Consider the following 26,175-nt stretch of genomic DNA (forward strand, 5'->3'; position numbering starts at 1 on the left):
AGTTAGAACTAAAGAAGCCTCTTGGATGAGAGGCGAAAACCTCTTCAGCAATCTTTAAGCGAGTCCAGTGCTCCTGATTCAAAACCCTTGGGGATAACTATGACCTGGATGAAAGAGAATCTTGACAGACCGTTTGAGACTGAGCGTCTGTGCCCCTACAGTCACTTTAGGGTGCTCTTGCTCACAAAGAGGTGTCTCCTACTTTCACTTCTTACCTTTTGCTGTTGCACTCCATAGGACAAGTAAGTGACATTGTGGTCGTATAAGTTCCTGGTTGTTTAATGTCATAGTCTCGGCAAATAATCAAAATGGTTCCATGGTGTAATGGTGAGCACTCTGGACTTTGAATCTAGTGATCCGAGTTCAACTCTCGGTGGAACCTTGAGCAAAGTCACTTAAAGGACAGCACTTAAAGCTCAGCCAAACCAGCCTTTAAGCTCCGAAGATCCCAATGCGACAAAGGATGCGAGAAATGTGAAATAACCAGATGCATGGATCCACAAAAACCAAAAGCTTTGTTGCCTATGTCCCAACAGCACAGGGCAACCCCAAAGGTCCTGTGTCTGGTCCCTGAGGAGTCAACTTGCTCTCAAGTCTTGATGGACAGGACAACAATTGATTTCTCTCCCACCAAACTTTGAACTCATACTTTTTGTTGTATATGAGAATGTGATCAAATTACTACTCGTTTATGATCCTGGTTGGTACACGTGTATCTAACATTGCTTTTGCTATCTCTAAATTTAGTGTTTATATAGGCCTATTTAGTAGGTGTTCAATAAATTTGAAGCTAGCATTGTTGGTTACCATTGACACTCCATAGGACAAGTAAGTGACAGGTAGCATTGTTGGTTACCTCAGTTCGTCAGTTCAGTTTTGACGATGTGCCAAGTGTTTTCAGGGGGGTATATCGTGTGTTGATTTCAAGTACAACAGTTTATTTTTTTCTCAAAATCAGGTCCTACCGAGATTTGAACTCGGATCGCTGGATTCAGAGTCCAGAGTGCTGACCATTACACCATAGAACCACCTGCTGCGGCCAGTCAGATCTGGTTTAAGAGCGTTAAGCGCCTACCATGCTGCGTTCACACACAAGTGTACAGTGGGAAATGCCACAATCATTCTATTGCTGTGGATGACGATCTTCCAATTGTTCAGGCTACAGTAAGTAAACATACCGCACTTAAAAATCCTGTCAAGCCCTCGGGCCGAAAAAAAATGGTACTTTTTTCTTTGTGATAGTGTCAGGATGGCCGAGCGGTCCAAGGCGCTGCGTTCAGGTCGCAGTCTCCACTGGAGGCGTGGGTTCGAATCCCACTTCTGACAGTAAATATTTCTCTGTGGCCAACTTCAGTTGTTGGACTCTAATTTCCCAAAGTGTCTGCATATCAGTTAGGACTGTATCTGCTGTCTTGTGTCTGCTTACACACGCATCATGTACTAACAACATCTATGAGAGGTCACCAAGGACCAGTAAACAACTGAGAGTCTATGTTCTGTGACTTTGGTTGTAGATTCTTGAAGACATTTCCTCTCTCACCCAAGAGGCTTCCAACTAAGTTGTGATGGAACCCAGGCAATGAACCTCTGTGTAGTGTGGTAGTAAACAACTGAGAGTGACTTTGGTTGTAGATTCTTGAAGACATTTCCTCTCTCACCCAACTAAGTTGTGATGGAACCCAGGCAATGAACCTCTGTGTAGTGTGGTAGTGCTCCAGACGGTGTCAATGACAGTCGTTGTCTTCACAGTTGCTTTGGGGGAACACAAGGGGATGAGTTGGAATGTTGTTAAGTCTCCTGAAGAGGGATGAAAGGACAGCATTTTAGGTGGGAAAGAGATGGTCTCGCAGACCTCCTCCTCTGTTGAGGGATGGTTTCTCTATATTGACATAGGTGGCTTCCTTTACTTCTCCTCTTTCAAACCATCTGCCTTCCCTGTCTAAAATGTGTACATCTGTATCTTCCAAGGAGTGTCTTTGTCTTTTAGGAGTGGGAAGGCAGCTGAGTCATGTCCTGAAGAGTTGGCTCTCCTATGTTGACCTGTGCGATTGTTTCATCACAACCTAGTTAGAACTAAAGAAGCCTCTTGGATGAGAGGCAAAAACCTCTTCAGCAATCTTCAAGCGAGTCCAGTGCTCCTGATTCAAAACCCTTTGGGATAACTATGACCTGGATGAAAGTGAATCTTGACAGACCGTTTAAGACTGAGCGTCTGTGCCCCTACAGTCACTTTAGGGTGCTCTTGCTCACAAATAGGTGTCTCCTACCTTCACTTCTTACCTTTTGCTGTTGCACTCCATCGGACAAGTAAGAGACAGGTAGCATTGTTGGTTACCTCAGTTCGTCAGTTCAGTTTTGACGATGTGCCAAGTGTTTTCAGGGGGGTATATCGTGTGTTGATTTCAAGTACAACAGTTTATTTTTTTCTCAAAATCAGGTCCTACCGAGATTTGAACTCGGATCACTGGATTCAGAGTCCAGAGTGCTGACCATTACACCATAGAACCACCTGCTGCGGCCAGTCAGATCTGGTTTCAGAGCGTTAAGCGCCTACCATGCTGCGTTCACACACAAGTGTACAGTGGGAAATGCCACAATCATTCTATTGCTGTGGATGACGATCTTCCAATTGTTCAGGCTACAGTAAGTAAACATACCGGACTTAAAAATCCTGTCAAGCCATCGGGCCGAAAAAAAAATGGTCCTTTTTTCTTTGTGATAGTGTCAGGATGGCCGAGCGGTCCAAGGCGCTGCGTTCAGGTCGCAGTCTCCACTGGAGGCGTGGGTTCGAATCCCACTTCTGACAGTAAATATTTCTCTGTGGCCAACTTCAGTTGTTGGACTCTAATTTCCCAAAGTGTCTGCATATCAGTTAGGACTGTATCTGCTGTCTTGTGTCTGCTTACACACGCATCATGTACTAACAACATCTATGAGAGGTCACCAAGGACCAGTAAACAACTGAGAGTCTATGTTCTGTGACTTTGGTTGTAGATTCTTGAAGACATTTCCTCTCTCACCCAAGAGGCTTCCAACTAAGTTGTGATGGAACCCAGGCAATGAACCTCTGTGTAGTGTGGTAGTGCTCCAGACGGTTTCAATGACAGTCGTTGTCGTCACAGTTGCTTTGGGGGGACACAAGGGGATGAGTTGGAATGTTGTTAAGTCTCCTGAAGAGGGATGAAAGGACAGCATTTTAGGTGGGAAAGAGATGGTCTCGCAGACCTCCTCCTCTGTTGAGGGATGGTTTCTCTATATTGACATAGGTGGCTTCCTTTACTTCTCCTCTTTCAAACCATCTGCCTTCCCTGTCTAAAATGTGTACATCTGTATCTTCCAAGGAGTGTCTTTGTCTTTTAGGAGTGGGAAGGCAGCTGAGTCATGTCCTGAAGAGTTGGCTCTCCTATGTTGACCTGTGCGATTGTTTCATCACAACCTAGTTAGAACTAAAGAAGCCTCTTGGATGAGAGGCGAAAACCTCTTCAGCAATCTTCAAGCGAGTCCAGTGCTCCTGATTCAAAACCCTTGGGGATAACTATGATCTGGATGAAAGTGAATCTTCACAGACCGTTTGAGACTGAGCGTCTGTGCCCCTACAGTCACTTTAGGGTGCTCTTGCTCACAAAGAGGTGTCTCCTACCTTCACTTCTTACCTTTTGCTGTTGCACTCCATAGGACAAGTAAGTGAGGGGGGGGGGTTTGTTGAAGATATCAAAGAGGGGCGTTTCAGCGAGATAAATAAACATTACCGCGACAAAACCATCGGCCATTACCGGGAATATGGGGGGGTTGGGGCTCGGGGTGGTAGTTGCCTCCCGTTCAACAGAACAGGGTGGAGACTGTGTGTATCCCTTCTGCTGGATGCAGAGGAGGGGGAATGAAGAGGTGTCTCCTACCTTCACTTCATACCTTTTGCTGTTGCACTCCATAGGACAAGTAAGTGACAGGTAGCATTGTTGGTTACCTCAGTTCGTCAGTCCAGTTTCGACGATGTGCCAAGTGTTTTCAGGGGGGTATATCGTGTGTTGATTTCAAGTACAACAGTTTATTTTTTTCTCAAAATCAGGTCCTACCGAGATTTGAACTCGGATCGCTGGATTCAGAGTCCAGAGTGCTGACCATTACACCATAGAACCACCTGCTGCGGCCAGTCAGATCTGGTTTAAGAGCGTTAAGCGCCTACCATGCTGCGTTCACACACAAGTGTACAGTGGGAAATGCCACAATCATTCTATTGCTGTGGATGACGATCTTCCAATTGTTCAGGCTACAGTAAGTAAACATACCGGACTTAAAAATCCTGTCAAGCCCTCGGGCCGAAAAAAAAATGGTCCTTTTTTCTTTGTGATAGTGTCAGGATGGCCGAGCGGTCCAAGGCGCTGCGTTCAGGTCGCAGTCTCCACTGGAGGCGTGGGTTCGAATCCCACTTCTGACAGTAAATATTTCTCTGTGACCAACTTCAGTTGTTGGACTCTAATTTCCCAAAGTGTCTGCATATCAGTCAGGACTGTGTCTGCTTACACACGCATCATGTACTAACAACATCTATGAGAGGTCACCAAGGACCAGTAAACAACTGAGAGTGACTTTGGTTGTAGATTCTTGAAGACATTTCCTCTCTCACCCAACTAAGTTGTGATGGAACCCAGGCAATGAACCTCTGTGTAGTGTGGTAGTGCTCCAGACGGTGTCAATGACAGTCGTTGTCTTCACAGTTGCTTTGGGGGAACACAAGGGGATGAGTTGGAATGTTGTTAAGTCTCCTGAAGAGGGATGAAAGGACAGCATTTTAGGTGGGAAAGAGATGGTCTCGCAGACCTCCTCCTCTGTTGAGGGATGGTTTCTCTATATTGACATAGGTGGCTTCCTTTACTTCTCCTCTTTCAAACCATCTGCCTTCCCTGTCTAAAATGTGTACATCTGTATCTTCCAAGGAGTGTCTTTGTCTTTTAGGAGTGGGAAGGCAGCTGAGTCATGTCCTGAAGAGTTGGCTCTCCTATGTTGACCTGTGCGATTGTTTCATCACAACCTAGTTAGAACTAAAGAAGCCTCTTGGATGAGAGGCGAAAACCTCTTCAGCAATCTTCAAGCGAGTCCAGTGCTCCTGATTCAAAACCCTTGGGGATAACTATGACCTGGATGAAAGTGAATCTTGACAGACCGTTTGAGACAGAGCGTCTGTGCCCCTACAGTCACTTTAGGGTGCTCTTGCTCACAAATAGGTGTCTCCTACCTTCACTTCTTACCTCCATAGGACAAGTAAGTGACAGGTAGCATTGTTGGTTACCTCAGTTCGTCAGTCCAGTTTCGACGATGTGCCAAGTGTTTTCAGGGGGGTATATCGTGTGTTGATTTCAAGTACAACAGTTTATTTTTTTCTCAAAATCAGGTCCTACCGAGATTTGAACTCGGATCACTGGATTCAGAGTCCAGAGTGCTGACCATTACACCATAGAACCACCTGCTGCTGTCAGTCAGATGTGGTTTCAGAGCGTTAAGCGCCTACCATGCTGTGTTCACACACAAGTGTACAGTGGGAAATGCCACAATCATTCTATTGCTGTGGATGGCGATCTTCCAATTGTTCAGGCTACAGTAAGTAAACATATCGCACTTAAAAATCCTGTCAAGCCCTCGGGCCGAAAAAAAAAAAGGTACTTTTTTCACTGTGATAGTGTCAGGATGGCCGAGCGGTCCAAGGCGCTGCGTTCAGGTCGCAGTCTCCACTGGAGGCGTGGGTTCGAATCCCACTTCTGACAGTAAATATTTCTCTGTGGCCAACTTCAGTTGTTGGACTCTAATTTCCCAAAGTGTCTGCATATCAGTTAGGACTGTATCTGCTGTCTTGTGTCTGCTTACACACGCATCATGTACTAACAACATCTATGAGAGGTCACCAAGGACCAGTAAACAACTGAGAGTCTATGTTCTGTGACTTTGGTTGTAGATTCTTGAAGACATTTCCTCTCTCACCCAAGAGGCTTCCAACTAAGTTGTGATGGAACCCAGGCAATGAACCTCTGTGTAGTGTGGTAGTGCTCCAGACGGTTTCAATGACAGTCGTTGTCGTCACAGTTGCTTTGGGGGGACACAAGGGGATGAGTTGGAATGTTGTTAAGTCTCCTGAAGAGGGATGAAAGGACAACCATCCCTCTGTTGAGGGATGGTTTCTCTATATTGACATAGGTGGCTTCCTTTACTTCTCCTCTTTCAAACCATCTGCCTTCCCTGTCTAAAATGTGTACATCTGTATCTTCCAAGGAGTGTCTTTGTCTTTTAGGAGTGGGAAGGCAGCTGAGTCATGTCCTGAAGAGTTGGCTCTCCTGTGTTGACCTGTGCGATTGTTTCATCACAACCTAGTTAGAACTAAAGAAGCCTCTTGGATGAGAGGCGAAAACCTCTTCAGCAATCTTCAAGCGAGTCCAGTGCTCCTGATTCAAAACCCTTGGGGATAACTATGACCTGGATGAAAGAGAATCTTGACAGACCGTTTGAGACTGAGCGTCTGTGCCCCTACAGTCACTTTAGGGTGCTCTTGCTCACAAAGAGGTGTCTCCTACCTTCACTTCTTACCTTTTGCTGTTGCACTCCATAGGACAAGTAAGTGACAGGTAGCATTGTTGGTTATCTCAGTTCATCAGTTCAGTTTTGACGATGTGCCAAGTGTTTTCAGGGGGGTATATCGTGTGTTGATTTCAAGTACAACAGTTTATTTTTTTCTCAAAATCAGGTCCTACCGAGATTTGAACTCGGATCACTGGATTCAGAGTCCAGAGTGCTGACCATTACACCATAGAACCACCTGCTGCTGTCAGTCAGATGTGGTTTCAGAGCGTTAAGCGCCTACCATGCTGTGTTCACACACAAGTGTACAGTGGGAAATGCCACAATCATTCTATTGCTGTGGATGGCGATCTTCCAATTGTTCAGGCTACAGTAAGTAAACATATCGCACTTAAAAATCCTGTCAAGCCCTCGGGCCGAAAAAAAAAAGGTACTTTTTTCACTGTGATAGTGTCAGGATGGCCGAGCGGTCCAAGGCGCTGCGTTCAGGTCGCAGTCTCCACTGGAGGCGTGGGTTCGAATCCCACTTCTGACAGTAAATATTTCTCTGTGGCCAACTTCAGTTGTTGGACTCTAATTTCCCAAAGTGTCTGCATATCAGTTAGGACTGTATCTGCTGTCTTGTGTCTGCTTACACACGCATCATGTACTAACAACATCTATGAGAGGTCACCAAGGACCAGTAAACAACTGAGAGTCTATGTTCTGTGACTTTGGTTGTAGATTCTTGAAGACATTTCCTCTCTCACCCAAGAGGCTTCCAACTAAGTTGTGATGGAACCCAGGCAATGAACCTCTGTGTAGTGTGGTAGTGCTCCAGACGGTTTCAATGACAGTCGTTGTCGTCACAGTTGCTTTGGGGGGACACAAGGGGATGAGTTGGAATGTTGTTAAGTCTCCTGAAGAGGGATGAAAGGACAACCATCCCTCTGTTGAGGGATGGTTTCTCTATATTGACATAGGTGGCTTCCTTTACTTCTCCTCTTTCAAACCATCTGCCTTCCCTGTCTAAAATGTGTACATCTGTATCTTCCAAGGAGTGTCTTTGTCTTTTAGGAGTGGGAAGGCAGCTGAGTCATGTCCTGAAGAGTTGGCTCTCCTGTGTTGACCTGTGCGATTGTTTCATCACAACCTAGTTAGAACTAAAGAAGCCTCTTGGATGAGAGGCGAAAACCTCTTCAGCAATCTTCAAGCGAGTCCAGTGCTCCTGATTCAAAACCCTTGGGGATAACTATGACCTGGATGAAAGAGAATCTTGACAGACCGTTTGAGACTGAGCGTCTGTGCCCCTACAGTCACTTTAGGGTGCTCTTGCTCACAAAGAGGTGTCTCCTACCTTCACTTCTTACCTTTTGCTGTTGCACTCCATAGGACAAGTAAGTGACAGGTAGCATTGTTGGTTATCTCAGTTCATCAGTTCAGTTTTGACGATGTGCCAAGTGTTTTCAGGGGGGTATATCGTGTGTTGATTTCAAGTACAACAGTTAATTTTTTTCTCAAAATCAGGTCCTACCGAGATTTGAACTCGGATCACTGGATTCAGAGTCCAGAGTGCTGACCATTACACCATAGAACCACCTGCTGCAGTGAGTCAGATGTGGTTTCAGAGCGTTAAGCACCTACCATGCTATGTTCACACACAAGTGTACAGTGGGAAATGCCACAATCATTCTATTGCTGTGGATGACGATCTTCCAATTGTGCAGGCTACAGTAAGTAAACATACCGCACTTAAAAATCCTGTCAAGCCCTCAGGCCGAAAAAAAATGGTACTTTTTTCTCTGTGATAGTGTCAGGATGGCCGAGCGGTCCAAGGCGCTGTGTTCAGGTCGCAGTCTCCACTGGAGGCGTGGGTTCGAATCCCACTTCTGACAGTAAATATTTCTCTGTGGCCAACTTCAGTTGTTGGACTCTAATTTCCCAAAGTGTCTGCATATCAGTTAGGACTGTATCTGCTGTCTTGTGTCTGCTTACACATGCATCATGTACTAACAACATCTATGAGAGGTCACCAAGGACCAGTAAACAACTGAGAGTCTATGTTCTGTGACTTTGGTTGTAGATTCTTGAAGACATTTCCTCTCTCACCCAAGAGGCTTCCAACTAAGTTGTGATGGAACCCAGGCAATGAACCTCTGTGTAGTGTGGTAGTGCTCCAGACGGTTTCAATGACAGTCGTTGTCGTCACAGTTGCTTTGGGGGTACACAACGGGATGAGTTGGAATGTTGTTAAGTCTCCTGAAGAGGGATGAAAGGACAACCATGGTTTCTCAATATTGACATAGGTGGCTTCCTTTACTTCTCCTCTTTCAAACCATCTGCCTTCCCTGTCTAAAATGTGTACATCTGTATCTTCCAAGGAGTGTCTTTGTCTTTTAGGAGTGGGAAGGCAGCTGAGTCATGTCCTGAAGAGTTGGCTCTCCTGTGTTGACCTGTGCGATTGTTTCATCACAACCTAGTTAGAACTAAAGAAGCCTCTTGGATGAGAGGCGAAAACCTCTTCAGCAATCTTTAAGCGAGTCCAGTGCTCCTGATTCAAAACCCTTGGGGATAACTATGACCTGGATGAAAGAGAATCTTGACAGACCGTTTGAGACTGAGCGTCTGTGCCCCTACAGTCACTTTAGGGTGCTCTTGCTCACAAAGAGGTGTCTCCTACCTTTACTTCTTACCTTTTGCTGTTGCACTCCATAGGACAAGTAAGTGACATTGTGGTCGTATAAGTTCCTGGTTGTTTAATGTCATAGTCTCGGCAAATACTCAAAATGGTTCCATGGTGTAATGGTGAGCACTCTGGACTTTGAATCCAGTGATCCGAGTTCAAGTCTCGGTGGAACCTTGAGCAAAGTCACTTAAAGGACAGCACTTAAAGCTCAGCCAAACCAGCCTTTAAGCTCCGAAGATCCCAATGCGACAAAGGATGCGAGAAATGTGAAATAACCAGATGCATGGATCCACAAAAACCAAAAGCTTTGTTGCCTATGTCCCAACAGCACAGGGCAACCCCAAAGGTCCTGTGTCTGGTCCCTGAGGAGTCAACTTGCTCTCAAGTCTTGATGGACAGGACAACAATTGATTTCTCTCCCACCAAACTTTGAACTCATGCTTTTTGTTGTATATGAGAATGTGATCAAATTACTACTCGTTTATGATCCTGGTTGGTACACGTGTATCTAACATTGCTTTTGCTATTTCTAAATTTAGTGTTTATATAGGCCTATTTAGTAGGTGTTCAATAAATTTGAAGCTAGCATTGTTGGTTACCATTGACATAGGTGGCTTCCTTTACTTCTCCTCTTTCAAACCATCTGCCTTCCCTGTCTAAAATGTGTACATCTGTATCTTCCAAGGAGTGTCTTTGTCTTTTAGGAGTGGGAAGGCAGCTGAGTCATGTCCTGAAGAGTTGGCTCTCCTATGTTGACCTGTGCGATTGTTTCATCACAACCTAGTTAGAACTAAAGAAGCCTCTTGGATGAGAGGCGAAAACCTCTTCAGCAATCTTCAAGCGAGTCCAGTGCTCCTGATTCAAAACCCTTGGGGATAACTATGATCTGGATGAAAGTGAATCTTCACAGACCGTTTGAGACTGAGCGTCTGTGCCCCTACAGTCACTTTAGGGTGCTCTTGCTCACAAAGAGGTGTCTCCTACCTTCACTTCTTACCTTTTGCTGTTGCACTCCATAGGACAAGTAAGTGAGGGGGGGGGGTTTGTTGAAGATATCAAAGAGGGGCGTTTCAGCGAGATAAATAAACATTACCGCGACAAAACCATCGGCCATTACCGGGAATATGGGGGGGTTGGGGCTCGGGGTGGTAGTTGCCTCCCGTTCAACAGAACAGGGTGGAGACTGTGTGTATCCCTTCTGCTGGATGCAGAGGAGGGGGAATGAAGAGGTGTCTCCTACCTTCACTTCATACCTTTTGCTGTTGCACTCCATAGGACAAGTAAGTGACAGGTAGCATTGTTGGTTACCTCAGTTCGTCAGTCCAGTTTCGACGATGTGCCAAGTGTTTTCAGGGGGGTATATCGTGTGTTGATTTCAAGTACAACAGTTTATTTTTTTCTCAAAATCAGGTCCTACCGAGATTTGAACTCGGATCGCTGGATTCAGAGTCCAGAGTGCTGACCATTACACCATAGAACCACCTGCTGCGGCCAGTCAGATCTGGTTTAAGAGCGTTAAGCGCCTACCATGCTGCGTTCACACACAAGTGTACAGTGGGAAATGCCACAATCATTCTATTGCTGTGGATGACGATCTTCCAATTGTTCAGGCTACAGTAAGTAAACATACCGGACTTAAAAATCCTGTCAAGCCCTCGGGCCGAAAAAAAAATGGTCCTTTTTTCTTTGTGATAGTGTCAGGATGGCCGAGCGGTCCAAGGCGCTGCGTTCAGGTCGCAGTCTCCACTGGAGGCGTGGGTTCGAATCCCACTTCTGACAGTAAATATTTCTCTGTGACCAACTTCAGTTGTTGGACTCTAATTTCCCAAAGTGTCTGCATATCAGTCAGGACTGTGTCTGCTTACACACGCATCATGTACTAACAACATCTATGAGAGGTCACCAAGGACCAGTAAACAACTGAGAGTGACTTTGGTTGTAGATTCTTGAAGACATTTCCTCTCTCACCCAACTAAGTTGTGATGGAACCCAGGCAATGAACCTCTGTGTAGTGTGGTAGTGCTCCAGACGGTGTCAATGACAGTCGTTGTCTTCACAGTTGCTTTGGGGGAACACAAGGGGATGAGTTGGAATGTTGTTAAGTCTCCTGAAGAGGGATGAAAGGACAGCATTTTAGGTGGGAAAGAGATGGTCTCGCAGACCTCCTCCTCTGTTGAGGGATGGTTTCTCTATATTGACATAGGTGGCTTCCTTTACTTCTCCTCTTTCAAACCATCTGCCTTCCCTGTCTAAAATGTGTACATCTGTATCTTCCAAGGAGTGTCTTTGTCTTTTAGGAGTGGGAAGGCAGCTGAGTCATGTCCTGAAGAGTTGGCTCTCCTATGTTGACCTGTGCGATTGTTTCATCACAACCTAGTTAGAACTAAAGAAGCCTCTTGGATGAGAGGCAAAAACCTCTTCAGCAATCTTCAAGCGAGTCCAGTGCTCCTGATTCAAAACCCTTTGGGATAACTATGACCTGGATGAAAGTGAATCTTGACAGACCGTTTAAGACTGAGCGTCTGTGCCCCTACAGTCACTTTAGGGTGCTCTTGCTCACAAATAGGTGTCTCCTACCTTCACTTCTTACCTTTTGCTGTTGCACTCCATCGGACAAGTAAGAGACAGGTAGCATTGTTGGTTACCTCAGTTCGTCAGTTCAGTTTTGACGATGTGCCAAGTGTTTTCAGGGGGGTATATCGTGTGTTGATTTCAAGTACAACAGTTTATTTTTTTCTCAAAATCAGGTCCTACCGAGATTTGAACTCGGATCACTGGATTCAGAGTCCAGAGTGCTGACCATTACACCATAGAACCACCTGCTGCGGCCAGTCAGATCTGGTTTCAGAGCGTTAAGCGCCTACCATGCTGCGTTCACACACAAGTGTACAGTGGGAAATGCCACAATCATTCTATTGCTGTGGATGACGATCTTCCAATTGTTCAGGCTACAGTAAGTAAACATACCGGACTTAAAAAATCCTGTCAAGCCATCGGGCCGAAAAAAAAATGGTCCTTTTTTCTTTGTGATAGTGTCAGGATGGCCGAGCGGTCCAAGGCGCTGCGTTCAGGTCGCAGTCTCCACTGGAGGCGTGGGTTCGAATCCCACTTCTGACAGTAAATATTTCTCTGTGGCCAACTTCAGTTGTTGGACTCTAATTTCCCAAAGTGTCTGCATATCAGTCAGGACTGTATCTGCTCTCTTGTGTCTGCTTACACACGCATCATGTACTAACAACATCTATGAGAGGTCACCAAGGACCAGTAAACAACTGAGAGTCTATGTTCTGTGACTTTGGTTGTAGATTCTTGAATACATTTTCTCTCTCACCCAAGAGGCTTCCAACTAAGTTGTGATGGAACCCAGGCAATGAACCTCTGTGTAGTGTGGTAGTGCTCCAGACGGTTTCAATGACAGTCGTTGTTGTCACAGTTGCTTTGGGGGTACACAACGGGATGAGTTGGAATGTTGTTAAGTCTCCTGAAGAGGGATGAAAGGACAGCATTTTAGGTGGGAAAGAGATGGTGTCACAGACCTCCTCCTCTGTTGAGGGATGGTTTCTCTATATTGACATAGGTGGCTTCCTTTACTTCTCCTCTTTCAAACCATCTGCCTTCCCTGTCTAAAATGTGTAAATCTGTATCTTCCAAGGAGTGTCTTTGTCTTTTAGGAGTGGGAAGGCAGCTGAGTCATGTCCTGAAGAGTTGGCTCTCCTGTGTTGACCTGTGCGATTGTTTCATCACAACCTAGTTAGAACTAAAGAAGCCTCTTGGATGAGAGGCGAAAACCTCTTCAGCAATCTTTAAGCGAGTCCAGTGCTCCTGATTCAAAACCCTTGGGGATAACTATGACCTGGATGAAAGAGAATCTTGACAGACCGTTTGAGACTGAGCGTCTGTGCCCCTACAGTCACTTTAGGGTGCTCTTGCTCACAAAGAGGTGTCTCCTACCTTCACTTCTTACCTTTTGCTGTTGCACTCCATAGGACAAGTAAGTGACATTGTGGTCGTATAAGTTCCTGGTTGTTTAATGTCATAGTCTCGGCAAATAATCAAAATGGTTCCATGGTGTAATGGTGAGCACTCTGGACTTTGAATCTAGTGATCCGAGTTCAACTCTCGGTGGAACCTTGAGCAAAGTCACTTAAAGGACAGCACTTAAAGCTCAGCCAAACCAGCCTTTAAGCTCCGAAGATCCCAATGCGACAAAGGATGCGAGAAATGTGAAATAACCAGATGCATGGATCCACAAAAACCAAAAGCTTTGTTGCCTATGTCCCAACAGCACAGGGCAACCCCAAAGGTCCTGTGTCTGGTCCCTGAGGAGTCAACTTGCTCTCAAGTCTTGATGGACAGGACAACAATTGATTTCTCTCCCACCAAACTTTGAACTCATACTTTTTGTTGTATATGAGAATGTGATCAAATTACTACTCGTTTATGATCCTGGTTGGTACACGTGTATCTAACATTGCTTTTGCTATCTCTAAATTTAGTGTTTATATAGGCCTATTTAGTAGGTGTTCAATAAATTTGAAGCTAGCATTGTTGGTTACCATTGACACTCCATAGGACAAGTAAGTGACAGGTAGCATTGTTGGTTACCTCAGTTCGTCAGTTCAGTTTTGACGATGTGCCAAGTGTTTTCAGGGGGGTATATCGTGTGTTGATTTCAAGTACAACAGTTTATTTTTTTCTCAAAATCAGGTCCTACCGAGATTTGAACTCGGATCGCTGGATTCAGAGTCCAGAGTGCTGACCATTACACCATAGAACCACCTGCTGCGGCCAGTCAGATCTGGTTTAAGAGCGTTAAGCGCCTACCATGCTGCGTTCACACACAAGTGTACAGTGGGAAATGCCACAATCATTCTATTGCTGTGGATGACGATCTTCCAATTGTTCAGGCTACAGTAAGTAAACATACCGCACTTAAAAATCCTGTCAAGCCCTCGGGCCGAAAAAAAATGGTACTTTTTTCTTTGTGATAGTGTCAGGATGGCCGAGCGGTCCAAGGCGCTGCGTTCAGGTCGCAGTCTCCACTGGAGGCGTGGGTTCGAATCCCACTTCTGACAGTAAATATTTCTCTGTGGCCAACTTCAGTTGTTGGACTCTAATTTCCCAAAGTGTCTGCATATCAGTTAGGACTGTATCTGCTGTCTTGTGTCTGCTTACACACGCATCATGTACTAACAACATCTATGAGAGGTCACCAAGGACCAGTAAACAACTGAGAGTCTATGTTCTGTGACTTTGGTTGTAGATTCTTGAAGACATTTCCTCTCTCACCCAAGAGGCTTCCAACTAAGTTGTGATGGAACCCAGGCAATGAACCTCTGTGTAGTGTGGTAGTGCTCCAGACGGTTTCAATGACAGTCGTTGTCGTCACAGTTGCTTTGGGGGGACACAAGGGGATGAGTTGGAATGTTGTTAAGTCTCCTGAAGAGGGATGAAAGGACAGCATTTTAGGTGGGAAAGAGATGGTCTCGCAGACCTCCTCCTCTGTTGAGGGATGGTTTCTCTATATTGACATAGGTGGCTTCCTTTACTTCTCCTCTTTCAAACCATCTGCCTTCCCTGTCTAAAATGTGTACATCTGTATCTTCCAAGGAGTGTCTTTGTCTTTTAGGAGTGGGAAGGCAGCTGAGTCATGTCCTGAAGAGTTGGCTCTCCTATGTTGACCTGTGCGATTGTTTCATCACAACCTAGTTAGAACTAAAGAAGCCTCTTGGATGAGAGGCGAAAACCTCTTCAGCAATCTTCAAGCGAGTCCAGTGCTCCTGATTCAAAACCCTTGGGGATAACTATGATCTGGATGAAAGTGAATCTTCACAGACCGTTTGAGACTGAGCGTCTGTGCCCCTACAGTCACTTTAGGGTGCTCTTGCTCACAAAGAGCTGTCTCCTACCTTCACTTCTTACCTTTTGCTGTTGCACTCCATAGGACAAGTAAGTGAGGGGGGGGGGTTTGTTGAAGATATCAAAGAGGGGCGTTTCAGCGAGATAAATAAACATTACCGCGACAAAACCATCGGCCATTACCGGGAATATGGGGGGGTTGGGGCTCGGGGTGGTAGTTGCCTCCCGTTCAACAGAACAGGGTGGAGACTGTGTGTATCCCTTCTGCTGGATGCAGAGGAGGGGGAATGAAGAGGTGTCTCCTACCTTCACTTCATACCTTTTGCTGTTGCACTCCATAGGACAAGTAAGTGACAGGTAGCATTGTTGGTTACCTCAGTTCGTCAGTCCAGTTTCGACGATGTGCCAAGTGTTTTCAGGGGGGTATATCGTGTGTTGATTTCAAGTACAACAGTTTATTTTTTTCTCAAAATCAGGTCCTACCGAGATTTGAACTCGGATCGCTGGATTCAGAGTCCAGAGTGCTGACCATTACACCATAGAACCACCTGCTGCGGCCAGTCAGATCTGGTTTAAGAGCGTTAAGCGCCTACCATGCTGCGTTCACACACAAGTGTACAGTGGGAAATGCCACAATCATTCTATTGCTGTGGATGACGATCTTCCAATTGTTCAGGCTACAGTAAGTAAACATACCGGACTTAAAAATCCTGTCAAGCCCTCGGGCCGAAAAAAAAATGGTCCTTTTTTCTTTGTGATAGTGTCAGGATGGCCGAGCGGTCCAAGGCGCTGCGTTCAGGTCGCAGTCTCCACTGGAGGCGTGGGTTCGAATCCCACTTCTGACAGTAAATATTTCTCTGTGACCAACTTCAGTTGTTGGACTCTAATTTCCCAAAGTGTCTGCATATCAGTCAGGACTGTGTCTGCTTACACACGCATCATGTACTAACAACATCTATGAGAGGTCACCAAGGACCAGTAAACAACTGAGAGTGACTTTGGTTGTAGATTCTTGAAGACATTTCCTCTCTCACCCAACTAAGTTGTGATGGAACCCAGGCAATGAACCTCTGTGTAGTGTGGTAGTGCTCCAGACGGTGTCAATGACAGTCGTTGTCTTCACAGTTGCTTTGGGGGAACACAAGGGGATGAGTTGGAATGTTGTTAAGTCTCCTGAAGAGGGATGAAAGGACAGCATTTTAGGTGGGAAAGAGATGGTCTCGCAGACCTCCTCCTCTGTTGAGGGATGGTTTCTCTATATTGACATAGGTGGCTTCCTTTACTTCTCCTCTTTCAAACCATCTGCCTTCCCTGTCTAAAATGTGTACATCTGTATCTTCCAAGGAGTGTCTTTGTCTTTTAGGAGTGGGAAGGCAGCTGAGTCATGTCCTGAAGAGTTGGCTCTCCTATGTTGACCTGTGCGATTGTTTCATCACAACCTAGTTAGAACTAAAGAAGCCTCTTGGATGAGAGGCAAAAACCTCTTCAGCAATCTTCAAGCGAGTCCAGTGCTCCTGATTCAAAACCCTTTGGGATAACTATGACCTGGATGAAAGTGAATCTTGACAGACCGTTTAAGACTGAGCGTCTGTGCCCCTACAGTCACTTTAGGGTGCTCTTGCTCACAAATAGGTGTCTCCTACCTTCACTTCTTACCTTTTGCTGTTGCACTCCATCGGACAAGTAAGAGACAGGTAGCATTGTTGGTTACCTCAGTTCGTCAGTTCAGTTTTGACGATGTGCCAAGTGTTTTCAGGGGGGTATATCGTGTGTTGATTTCAAGTACAACAGTTTATTTTTTTCTCAAAATCAGGTCCTACCGAGATTTGAACTCGGATCACTGGATTCAGAGTCCAGAGTGCTGACCATTACACCATAGAACCACCTGCTGCGGCCAGTCAGATCTGGTTTCAGAGCGTTAAGCGCCTACCATGCTGCGTTCACACACAAGTGTACAGTGGGAAATGCCACAATCATTCTATTGCTGTGGATGACGATCTTCCAATTGTTCAGGCTACAGTAAGTAAACATACCGGACTTAAAAAATCCTGTCAAGCCATCGGGCCGAAAAAAAAATGGTCCTTTTTTCTTTGTGATAGTGTCAGGATGGCCGAGCGGTCCAAGGCGCTGCGTTCAGGTCGCAGTCTCCACTGGAGGCGTGGGTTCGAATCCCACTTCTGACAGTAAATATTTCTCTGTGGCCAACTTCAGTTGTTGGACTCTAATTTCCCAAAGTGTCTGCATATCAGTCAGGACTGTATCTGCTCTCTTGTGTCTGCTTACACACGCATCATGTACTAACAACATCTATGAGAGGTCACCAAGGACCAGTAAACAACTGAGAGTCTATGTTCTGTGACTTTGGTTGTAGATTCTTGAATACATTTTCTCTCTCACCCAAGAGGCTTCCAACTAAGTTGTGATGGAACCCAGGCAATGAACCTCTGTGTAGTGTGGTAGTGCTCCAGACGGTTTCAATGACAGTCGTTGTTGTCACAGTTGCTTTGGGGGTACACAACGGGATGAGTTGGAATGTTGTTAAGTCTCCTGAAGAGGGATGAAAGGACAGCATTTTAGGTGGGAAAGAGATGGTGTCACAGACCTCCTCCTCTGTTGAGGGATGGTTTCTCTATATTGACATAGGTGGCTTCCTTTACTTCTCCTCTTTCAAACCATCTGCCTTCCCTGTCTAAAATGTGTAAATCTGTATCTTCCAAGGAGTGTCTTTGTCTTTTAGGAGTGGGAAGGCAGCTGAGTCATGTCCTGAAGAGTTGGCTCTCCTGTGTTGACCTGTGCGATTGTTTCATCACAACCTAGTTAGAACTAAAGAAGCCTCTTGGATGAGAGGCGAAAACCTCTTCAGCAATCTTTAAGCGAGTCCAGTGCTCCTGATTCAAAACCCTTGGGGATAACTATGACCTGGATGAAAGAGAATCTTGACAGACCGTTTGAGACTGAGCGTCTGTGCCCCTACAGTCACTTTAGGGTGCTCTTGCTCACAAAGAGGTGTCTCCTACCTTCACTTCTTACCTTTTGCTGTTGCACTCCATAGGACAAGTAAGTGACATTGTGGTCGTATAAGTTCCTGGTTGTTTAATGTCATAGTCTCGGCAAATAATCAAAATGGTTCCATGGTGTAATGGTGAGCACTCTGGACTTTGAATCTAGTGATCCGAGTTCAACTCTCGGTGGAACCTTGAGCAAAGTCACTTAAAGGACAGCACTTAAAGCTCAGCCAAACCAGCCTTTAAGCTCCGAAGATCCCAATGCGACAAAGGATGCGAGAAATGTGAAATAACCAGATGCATGGATCCACAAAAACCAAAAGCTTTGTTGCCTATGTCCCAACAGCACAGGGCAACCCCAAAGGTCCTGTGTCTGGTCCCTGAGGAGTCAACTTGCTCTCAAGTCTTGATGGACAGGACAACAATTGATTTCTCTCCCACCAAACTTTGAACTCATACTTTTTGTTGTATATGAGAATGTGATCAAATTACTACTCGTTTATGATCCTGGTTGGTACACGTGTATCTAACATTGCTTTTGCTATCTCTAAATTTAGTGTTTATATAGGCCTATTTAGTAGGTGTTCAATAAATTTGAAGCTAGCATTGTTGGTTACCATTGACACTCCATAGGACAAGTAAGTGACAGGTAGCATTGTTGGTTACCTCAGTTCGTCAGTTCAGTTTTGACGATGTGCCAAGTGTTTTCAGGGGGGTATATCGTGTGTTGATTTCAAGTACAACAGTTTATTTTTTTCTCAAAATCAGGTCCTACCGAGATTTGAACTCGGATCGCTGGATTCAGAGTCCAGAGTGCTGACCATTACACCATAGAACCACCTGCTGCGGCCAGTCAGATCTGGTTTAAGAGCGTTAAGCGCCTACCATGCTGCGTTCACACACAAGTGTACAGTGGGAAATGCCACAATCATTCTATTGCTGTGGATGACGATCTTCCAATTGTTCAGGCTACAGTAAGTAAACATACCGCACTTAAAAATCCTGTCAAGCCCTCGGGCCGAAAAAAAATGGTACTTTTTTCTTTGTGATAGTGTCAGGATGGCCGAGCGGTCCAAGGCGCTGCGTTCAGGTCGCAGTCTCCACTGGAGGCGTGGGTTCGAATCCCACTTCTGACAGTAAATATTTCTCTGTGGCCAACTTCAGTTGTTGGACTCTAATTTCCCAAAGTGTCTGCATATCAGTTAGGACTGTATCTGCTGTCTTGTGTCTGCTTACACACGCATCATGTACTAACAACATCTATGAGAGGTCACCAAGGACCAGTAAACAACTGAGAGTCTATGTTCTGTGACTTTGGTTGTAGATTCTTGAAGACATTTCCTCTCTCACCCAAGAGGCTTCCAACTAAGTTGTGATGGAACCCAGGCAATGAACCTCTGTGTAGTGTGGTAGTGCTCCAGACGGTTTCAATGACAGTCGTTGTCGTCACAGTTGCTTTGGGGGGACACAAGGGGATGAGTTGGAATGTTGTTAAGTCTCCTGAAGAGGGATGAAAGGACAGCATTTTAGGTGGGAAAGAGATGGTGTCGCAGACCTCCTCCTCTGTTGAGGGATGGTTTCTCTATATTGACATAGGTGGCTTCCTTTACTTCTCCTCTTTCAAACCATCTGCCTTCCCTGTCTAAAATGTGTACATCTGTATCTTCCAAGGAGTGTCTTTGTCTTTTAGGAGTGGGAAGGCAGCTGAGTCATGTCCTGAAGAGTTGGCTCTCCTATGTTGACCTGTGCGATTGTTTCATCACAACCTAGTTAGAACTAAAGAAGCCTCTTGGATGAGAGGCGAAAACCTCTTCAGCAATCTTCAAGCGAGTCCAGTGCTCCTGATTCAAAACCCTTGGGGATAACTATGATCTGGATGAAAGTGAATCTTCACAGACCGTTTGAGACTGAGCGTCTGTGCCCCTACAGTCACTTTAGGGTGCTCTTGCTCACAAAGAGGTGTCTCCTACCTTCACTTCTTACCTTTTGCTGTTGCACTCCATAGGACAAGTAAGTGAGGGGGGGGGGGTTTGTTGAAGATATCAAAGAGGGGCGTTTCAGCGAGATAAATAAACATTACCGCGACAAAACCATCGGCCATTACCGGGAATATGGGGGGGTTGGGGCTCGGGGTGGTAGTTGCCTCCCGTTCAACAGAACAGGGTGGAGACTGTGTGTATCCCTTCTGCTGGATGCAGAGGAGGGGGAATGAAGAGGTGTCTCCTACCTTCACTTCTTACCTTTTGCTGTTGCACTCCATAGGACAAGTAAGTGACAGGTAGCATTGTTGGTTACCTCAGTTCGTCAGTCCAGTTTCGACGATGTGCCAAGTGTTTTCAGGGGGGTATATCGTGTGTTGATTTCAAGTACAACAGTTTATTTTTTTCTCAAAATCAGGTCCTACCGAGATTTGAACTCGGATCGCTGGATTCAGAGTCCAGAGTGCTGACCATTACACCATAGAACCACCTGCTGCGGCCAGTCAGATCTGGTTTAAGAGCGTTAAGCGCCTACCATGCTGCGTTCACACACAAGTGTACAGTGGGAAATGCCACAATCATTCTATTGCTGTGGATGACGATCTTCCAATTGTTCAGGCTACAGTAAGTAAACATACCGGACTTAAAAATCCTGTCAAGCCCTCGGGCCGAAAAAAAAATGGTACTTTTTTCTTTGTGATAGTGTCAGGATGGCCGAGCGGTCCAAGGCGCTGCGTTCAGGTCGCAGTCTCCACTGGAGGCGTGGGTTCGAATCCCACTTCTGACAGTAAATATTTCTCTGTGGCCAACTTCAGTTGTTGGACTCTAATTTCCCAAAGTGTCTGCATATCAGTTAGGACTGTGTCTGCTTACACACGCATCATGTACTAACAACATCTATGAGAGGTCACCAAGGACCAGTAAACAACTGAGAGTGACTTTGGTTGTAGATTCTTGAAGACATTTCCTCTCTCACATCTATGAGATGTAGACTAAGTTGTGATGGAACCCAGGCAATGAACCTTTGTGTAGTGTGGTAGTGCTCCAGACGGTTTCAATGACAGTCGTTGTCGTCACAGTTGCTTTGGGGGGACACAAGGGGATGAGTTGGAATGTTGTTAAGTCTCCTGAAGAGGGATGAAAGGACAGCATTTTAGGTGGGAAAGAGATGGTGTCGCAGACCTCCTCCTCTGTTGAGGGATGGTTTCTCTATATTGACATAGGTGGCTTCCTTTACTTCTCCTCTTTCAAACCATCTGCCTTCCCTGTCTAAAATGTGTACATCTGTATCTTCCAAGGAGTGTCTTTGTCTTTTAGGAGTGGGAAGGCAGCTGAGTCATGTCCTGAAGAGTTGGCTCTCCTATGTTGACCTGTGCGATTGTTTCATCACAACCTAGTTAGAACTAAAGAAGCCTCTTGGATGAGAGGCGAAAACCTCTTCAGCAATCTTCAAGCGAGTCCAGTGCTCCTGATTCAAAACCCTTGGGGATAACTATGATCTGGATGAAAGTGAATCTTCACAGACCGTTTGAGACTGAGCGTCTGTGCCCCTACAGTCACTTTAGGGTGCTCTTGCTCACAAAGAGGTGTCTCCTACCTTCACTTCTTACCTTTTGCTGTTGCACTCCATAGGACAAGTAAGTGAGGGGGGGGGGGGTTTGTTGAAGATATCAAAGAGGGGCGTTTCAGCGAGATAAATAAACATTACCGCGACAAAACCATCGGCCATTACCGGGAATATGGGGGGGTTGGGGCTCGGGGTGGTAGTTGCCTCCCGTTCAACAGAACAGGGTGGAGACTGTGTGTATCCCTTCTGCTGGATGCAGAGGAGGGGGAATGAAGAGGTGTCTCCTACCTTCACTTCTTACCTTTTGCTGTTGCACTCCATAGGACAAGTAAGTGACAGGTAGCATTGTTGGTTACCTCAGTTCGTCAGTCCAGTTTCGACGATGTGCCAAGTGTTTTCAGGGGGGTATATCGTGTGTTGATTTCAAGTACAACAGTTTATTTTTTTCTCAAAATCAGGTCCTACCGAGATTTGAACTCAGATCGCTGGATTCAGAGTCCAGAGTGCTGACCATTACACCATAGAACCACCTGCTGCGGCCAGTCAGATCTGGTTTAAGAGCGTTAAGCGCCTACCATGCTGCGTTCACACACAAGTGTACAGTGGGAAATGCCACAATCATTCTATTGCTGTGGATGACGATCTTCCAATTGTTCAGGCTACAGTAAGTAAACATACCGGACTTAAAAATCCTGTCAAGCCCTCGGGCCGAAAAAAAAATGGTACTTTTTTCTTTGTGATAGTGTCAGGATGGCCGAGCGGTCCAAGGCGCTGCGTTCAGGTCGCAGTCTCCACTGGAGGCGTGGGTTCGAATCCCACTTCTGACAGTAAATATTTCTCTGTGGCCAACTTCAGTTGTTGGACTCTAATTTCCCAAAGTGTCTGCATATCAGTTAGGACTGTGTCTGCTTACACACGCATCATGTACTAACAACATCTATGAGAGGTCACCAAGGACCAGTAAACAACTGAGAGTGACTTTGGTTGTAGATTCTTGAAGACATTTCCTCTCTCACATCTATGAGATGTAGACTAAGTTGTGATGGAACCCAGGCAATGAACCTTTGTGTAGTGTGGTAGTGCTCCAGACGGTTTCAATGACAGTCGTTGTCGTCACAGTTGCTTTGGGGGGACACAAGGGGATGAGTTGGAATGTTGTTAAGTCTCCTGAAGAGGGATGAAAGGACAGCATTTTAGGTGGGAAAGACATGGTCTCGCAGACCTCCTCCTCTGTTGAGGGATGGTTTCTCTATATTGACATAGGTGGCTTCCTTTACTTCTCCTCTTTCAAACCATCTGCCTTCCCTGTCTAAAATGTGTACATCTGTATCTTCCAAGGAGTGTCTTTGTCTTTTAGGAGTGGGAAGGCAGCTGAGTCATGTCCTGAAGAGTTGGCTCTCCTATGTTGACCTGTGCGATTGTTTCTTCACAACCTAGTTAGAACTAAAGAAGCTTCTTGGATGAGAGGCGAAAACCTCTTCAGCAATCTTCAAGCGAGTCCAGTGCTCCTGATTCAAAACCCTTGGGGATAACTATGACCTGGATGAAAGAGAATCTTGACAGACCGTTTGAGACTGAGCGTCTGTGCCCCTACAGTCACTTTAGGGTGCTCTTGCTCACAAGGAGGTGTCTCCTACCTTCACTTCTTACCTTTTGCTGTTGCACTCCATAGGACAAGTAAGTGACATTGTGGTCGTATAAGTTCCTGGTTGTTTAATGTCATAGTCTCGGCAAATACTCAAAATGGTTCCATGGTGTAATGGTGAGCACTCTGGACTTTGAATCCAGTGATCCGAGTTCAAGTCTCGGTGGAACCTTGAGCAAAGTCACTTAAAGGACAGCACTTAAAGCTCAGCCAAACCAGCCTTTAAGCTCCGAAGATCCCAATGCGACAAAGGATGCGAGAAATGTGAAATAACCAGATGCATGGATCCACAAAAACCAAAAGCTTTGTTGCCTATGTCCCAACAGCACAGGGCAACCCCAAAGGTCCTGTGTCTGGTCCCTGAGGAGTCAACTTGCTCTCAAGTCTTGATGGACAGGACAACAATTGATTTCTCTCCCACCAAACTTTGAACTCATGCTTTTTGTTGTATATGAGAATGTGATCAAATTACTACTCGTTTATGATCCTGGTTGGTACACGTGTATCTAACATTGCTTTTGCTATCTCTAAATTTAGTGTTTATATAGGCCTATTTAGTAGGTGTTCAATAAATTTGAAGCTAGCATTGTTGGTTACCATTGACATAGGTGGCTTCCTTTACTTCTCCTCTTTCAAACCATCTGCCTTCCCTGTCTAAAATGTGTACATCTGTATCTTCCAAGGAGTGTCTTTGTCTTTTAGGAGTGGGAAGGCAGCTGAGTCATGTCCTGAAGAGTTGGCTCTCCTATGTTGACCTGTGCGATTGTTTCATCACAACCTAGTTAGAACTAAAGAAGCCTCTTGGATGAGAGGCGAAAACCTCTTCAGCAATCTTCAAGCGAGTCCAGTACTCCTGATTCAAAACCCTTGGGGATAACTATGACCTGGATGAAAGTGAATCTTGACAGACCGTTTGAGACAGAGCGTCTGTGCCCCTACAGTCACTTTAGGGTGCTCTTGCTCACAAATAGGTGTCTCCTACCTTCACTTCTTACCTTTTGCTGTTGCACTCCATAGGACAAGTAAGTGACAGGTAGCATTGTTGGTTACCTCAGTTCGTCAGTTCAGTTTTGACGATGTGCCAAGTGTTTTCAGGGGGGTATATCGTGTGTTGATTTCAAGTACAACAGTTTATTTTTTTCTCAAAATCAGGTCCTACCGAGATTTGAACTCGGATCACTGGATTCAGAGTCCAGAGTGCTGACCATTACACCATAGAACCACCTGCTGCTGTCAGTCAGATGTGGTTTCAGAGCGTTAAGCGCCTACCATGCTGTGTTCACACACAAGTGTACAGTGGGAAATGCCACAATCATTCTATTGCTGTGGATGGCGATCTTCCAATTGTTCAGGCTACAGTAAGTAAACATATCGCACTTAAAAATCCTGTCAAGCCCTCGGGCCGAAAAAAAAAAAGGTACTTTTTTCACTGTGATAGTGTCAGGATGGCCGAGCGGTCCAAGGCGCTGCGTTCAGGTCGCAGTCTCCACTGGAGGCGTGGGTTCGAATCCCACTTCTGACAGTAAATATTTCTCTGTGGCCAACTTCAGTTGTTGGACTCTAATTTCCCAAAGTGTCTGCATATCAGTTAGGACTGTATCTGCTGTCTTGTGTCTGCTTACACACGCATCATGTACTAACAACATCTATGAGAGGTCACCAAGGACCAGTAAACAACTGAGAGTCTATGTTCTGTGACTTTGGTTGTAGATTCTTGAAGACATTTCCTCTCTCACCCAAGAGGCTTCCAACTAAGTTGTGATGGAACCCAGGCAATGAACCTCTGTGTAGTGTGGTAGTGCTCCAGACGGTTTCAATGACAGTCGTTGTCGTCACAGTTGCTTTGGGGGGACACAAGGGGATGAGTTGGAATGTTGTTAAGTCTCCTGAAGAGGGATGAAAGGACAGCATTTTAGGTGGGAAAGAGATGGTGTCGCAGACCTCCTCCTCTGTTGAGGGATGGTTTCTCTATATTGACATAGGTGGCTTCCTTTACTTCTCCTCTTTCAAACCATCTGCCTTCCCTGTCTAAAATGTGTACATCTGTATCTTCCAAGGAGTGTCTTTGTCTTTTAGGAGTGGGAAGGCAGCTGAGTCATGTCCTGAAGAGTTGGCTCTCCTATGTTGACCTGTGCGATTGTTTCATCACAACCTAGTTAGAACTAAAGAAGCCTCTTGGATGAGAGGCGAAAACCTCTTCAGCAATCTTCAAGCGAGTCCAGTGCTCCTGATTCAAAACCCTTGGGGATAACTATGATCTGGATGAAAGTGAATCTTCACAGACCGTTTGAGACTGAGCGTCTGTGCCCCTACAGTCACTTTAGGGTGCTCTTGCTCACAAAGAGGTGTCTCCTACCTTCACTTCTTACCTTTTGCTGTTGCACTCCATAGGACAAGTAAGTGAGGGGGGGGGGGGTTGTTGAAGATATCAAAGAGGGGCGTTTCAGCGAGATAAATAAACATTACCGCGACAAAACCATCGGCCATTACCGGGAATATGGGGGGGTTGGGGCTCGGGGTGGTAGTTGCCTCCCGTTCAACAGAACAGGGTGGAGACTGTGTGTATCCCTTCTGCTGGATGCAGAGGAGGGGGAATGAAGAGGTGTCTCCTACCTTCACTTCATACCTTTTGCTGTTGCACTCCATAGGACAAGTAAGTGACAGGTAGCATTGTTGGTTACCTCAGTTCGTCAGTCCAGTTTCGACGATGTGCCAAGTGTTTTCAGGGGGGTATATCGTGTGTTGATTTCAAGTACAACAGTTTATTTTTTTCTCAAAATCAGGTCCTACCGAGATTTGAACTCGGATCGCTGGATTCAGAGTCCAGAGTGCTGACCATTACACCATAGAACCACCTGCTGCGGCCAGTCAGATCTGGTTTAAGAGCGTTA

At 45.7% G+C, this 26,175-nt stretch overlaps 36 non-coding genes across 36 annotated transcripts; 20 read left to right on the plus strand and 16 right to left on the minus strand.

Moving 5' to 3' along the window:
• Positions 1 to 310: 310 nt before the first annotated feature.
• On the plus strand, positions 311 to 382 carry trnaq-uug. The gene has a single exon. It is a non-coding gene; the product is annotated as a tRNA-Gln (tRNA).
• Positions 383 to 956: 574 nt separating this feature from the next.
• trnaq-cug lies at positions 957 to 1,028 on the minus strand. The gene has a single exon. It is a non-coding gene; the product is annotated as a tRNA-Gln (tRNA).
• Positions 1,029 to 1,243: 215 nt separating this feature from the next.
• On the plus strand, positions 1,244 to 1,326 carry trnal-cag. The gene has a single exon. It is a non-coding gene; the product is annotated as a tRNA-Leu (tRNA).
• A 1,109-nt stretch (positions 1,327 to 2,435) lies between these two features.
• trnaq-cug lies at positions 2,436 to 2,507 on the minus strand. Its single transcript has one exon. It is a non-coding gene; the product is annotated as a tRNA-Gln (tRNA).
• A 216-nt stretch (positions 2,508 to 2,723) lies between these two features.
• On the plus strand, positions 2,724 to 2,806 carry trnal-cag. Its single transcript has one exon. It is a non-coding gene; the product is annotated as a tRNA-Leu (tRNA).
• A 1,258-nt stretch (positions 2,807 to 4,064) lies between these two features.
• On the minus strand, positions 4,065 to 4,136 carry trnaq-cug. Its single transcript has one exon. It is a non-coding gene; the product is annotated as a tRNA-Gln (tRNA).
• Positions 4,137 to 4,352: 216 nt separating this feature from the next.
• trnal-cag lies at positions 4,353 to 4,435 on the plus strand. Its single transcript has one exon. It is a non-coding gene; the product is annotated as a tRNA-Leu (tRNA).
• A 952-nt stretch (positions 4,436 to 5,387) lies between these two features.
• Positions 5,388 to 5,459, minus strand: trnaq-cug. Its single transcript has one exon. It is a non-coding gene; the product is annotated as a tRNA-Gln (tRNA).
• A 217-nt stretch (positions 5,460 to 5,676) lies between these two features.
• Positions 5,677 to 5,759, plus strand: trnal-cag. The gene has a single exon. It is a non-coding gene; the product is annotated as a tRNA-Leu (tRNA).
• Positions 5,760 to 6,728: 969 nt separating this feature from the next.
• trnaq-cug lies at positions 6,729 to 6,800 on the minus strand. Its single transcript has one exon. It is a non-coding gene; the product is annotated as a tRNA-Gln (tRNA).
• Positions 6,801 to 7,016: 216 nt separating this feature from the next.
• trnal-cag lies at positions 7,017 to 7,099 on the plus strand. The gene has a single exon. It is a non-coding gene; the product is annotated as a tRNA-Leu (tRNA).
• Positions 7,100 to 8,068: 969 nt separating this feature from the next.
• trnaq-cug lies at positions 8,069 to 8,140 on the minus strand. Its single transcript has one exon. It is a non-coding gene; the product is annotated as a tRNA-Gln (tRNA).
• A 215-nt stretch (positions 8,141 to 8,355) lies between these two features.
• On the plus strand, positions 8,356 to 8,438 carry trnal-cag. The gene has a single exon. It is a non-coding gene; the product is annotated as a tRNA-Leu (tRNA).
• An 893-nt stretch (positions 8,439 to 9,331) lies between these two features.
• On the plus strand, positions 9,332 to 9,403 carry trnaq-uug. The gene has a single exon. It is a non-coding gene; the product is annotated as a tRNA-Gln (tRNA).
• A 1,234-nt stretch (positions 9,404 to 10,637) lies between these two features.
• Positions 10,638 to 10,709, minus strand: trnaq-cug. Its single transcript has one exon. It is a non-coding gene; the product is annotated as a tRNA-Gln (tRNA).
• A 216-nt stretch (positions 10,710 to 10,925) lies between these two features.
• Positions 10,926 to 11,008, plus strand: trnal-cag. Its single transcript has one exon. It is a non-coding gene; the product is annotated as a tRNA-Leu (tRNA).
• Positions 11,009 to 11,974: 966 nt separating this feature from the next.
• trnaq-cug lies at positions 11,975 to 12,046 on the minus strand. Its single transcript has one exon. It is a non-coding gene; the product is annotated as a tRNA-Gln (tRNA).
• Positions 12,047 to 12,263: 217 nt separating this feature from the next.
• On the plus strand, positions 12,264 to 12,346 carry trnal-cag. Its single transcript has one exon. It is a non-coding gene; the product is annotated as a tRNA-Leu (tRNA).
• A 942-nt stretch (positions 12,347 to 13,288) lies between these two features.
• Positions 13,289 to 13,360, plus strand: trnaq-uug. The gene has a single exon. It is a non-coding gene; the product is annotated as a tRNA-Gln (tRNA).
• Positions 13,361 to 13,934: 574 nt separating this feature from the next.
• Positions 13,935 to 14,006, minus strand: trnaq-cug. Its single transcript has one exon. It is a non-coding gene; the product is annotated as a tRNA-Gln (tRNA).
• A 215-nt stretch (positions 14,007 to 14,221) lies between these two features.
• trnal-cag lies at positions 14,222 to 14,304 on the plus strand. Its single transcript has one exon. It is a non-coding gene; the product is annotated as a tRNA-Leu (tRNA).
• A 1,258-nt stretch (positions 14,305 to 15,562) lies between these two features.
• trnaq-cug lies at positions 15,563 to 15,634 on the minus strand. Its single transcript has one exon. It is a non-coding gene; the product is annotated as a tRNA-Gln (tRNA).
• Positions 15,635 to 15,850: 216 nt separating this feature from the next.
• Positions 15,851 to 15,933, plus strand: trnal-cag. Its single transcript has one exon. It is a non-coding gene; the product is annotated as a tRNA-Leu (tRNA).
• A 966-nt stretch (positions 15,934 to 16,899) lies between these two features.
• On the minus strand, positions 16,900 to 16,971 carry trnaq-cug. Its single transcript has one exon. It is a non-coding gene; the product is annotated as a tRNA-Gln (tRNA).
• Positions 16,972 to 17,188: 217 nt separating this feature from the next.
• On the plus strand, positions 17,189 to 17,271 carry trnal-cag. The gene has a single exon. It is a non-coding gene; the product is annotated as a tRNA-Leu (tRNA).
• Positions 17,272 to 18,213: 942 nt separating this feature from the next.
• trnaq-uug lies at positions 18,214 to 18,285 on the plus strand. The gene has a single exon. It is a non-coding gene; the product is annotated as a tRNA-Gln (tRNA).
• A 574-nt stretch (positions 18,286 to 18,859) lies between these two features.
• On the minus strand, positions 18,860 to 18,931 carry trnaq-cug. Its single transcript has one exon. It is a non-coding gene; the product is annotated as a tRNA-Gln (tRNA).
• A 215-nt stretch (positions 18,932 to 19,146) lies between these two features.
• trnal-cag lies at positions 19,147 to 19,229 on the plus strand. The gene has a single exon. It is a non-coding gene; the product is annotated as a tRNA-Leu (tRNA).
• A 1,259-nt stretch (positions 19,230 to 20,488) lies between these two features.
• On the minus strand, positions 20,489 to 20,560 carry trnaq-cug. Its single transcript has one exon. It is a non-coding gene; the product is annotated as a tRNA-Gln (tRNA).
• A 216-nt stretch (positions 20,561 to 20,776) lies between these two features.
• trnal-cag lies at positions 20,777 to 20,859 on the plus strand. Its single transcript has one exon. It is a non-coding gene; the product is annotated as a tRNA-Leu (tRNA).
• A 1,236-nt stretch (positions 20,860 to 22,095) lies between these two features.
• Positions 22,096 to 22,167, minus strand: trnaq-cug. Its single transcript has one exon. It is a non-coding gene; the product is annotated as a tRNA-Gln (tRNA).
• A 216-nt stretch (positions 22,168 to 22,383) lies between these two features.
• On the plus strand, positions 22,384 to 22,466 carry trnal-cag. The gene has a single exon. It is a non-coding gene; the product is annotated as a tRNA-Leu (tRNA).
• Positions 22,467 to 23,384: 918 nt separating this feature from the next.
• trnaq-uug lies at positions 23,385 to 23,456 on the plus strand. The gene has a single exon. It is a non-coding gene; the product is annotated as a tRNA-Gln (tRNA).
• Positions 23,457 to 24,434: 978 nt separating this feature from the next.
• trnaq-cug lies at positions 24,435 to 24,506 on the minus strand. The gene has a single exon. It is a non-coding gene; the product is annotated as a tRNA-Gln (tRNA).
• A 217-nt stretch (positions 24,507 to 24,723) lies between these two features.
• Positions 24,724 to 24,806, plus strand: trnal-cag. Its single transcript has one exon. It is a non-coding gene; the product is annotated as a tRNA-Leu (tRNA).
• A 1,259-nt stretch (positions 24,807 to 26,065) lies between these two features.
• Positions 26,066 to 26,137, minus strand: trnaq-cug. The gene has a single exon. It is a non-coding gene; the product is annotated as a tRNA-Gln (tRNA).
• Positions 26,138 to 26,175: the final 38 nt, after the last annotated feature.

This window comes from Scophthalmus maximus, chromosome 12 (genome assembly GCF_022379125.1).
Source record: "Scophthalmus maximus strain ysfricsl-2021 chromosome 12, ASM2237912v1, whole genome shotgun sequence".
Classification (NCBI taxonomy): domain Eukaryota; kingdom Metazoa; phylum Chordata; class Actinopteri; order Pleuronectiformes; family Scophthalmidae; genus Scophthalmus; species Scophthalmus maximus.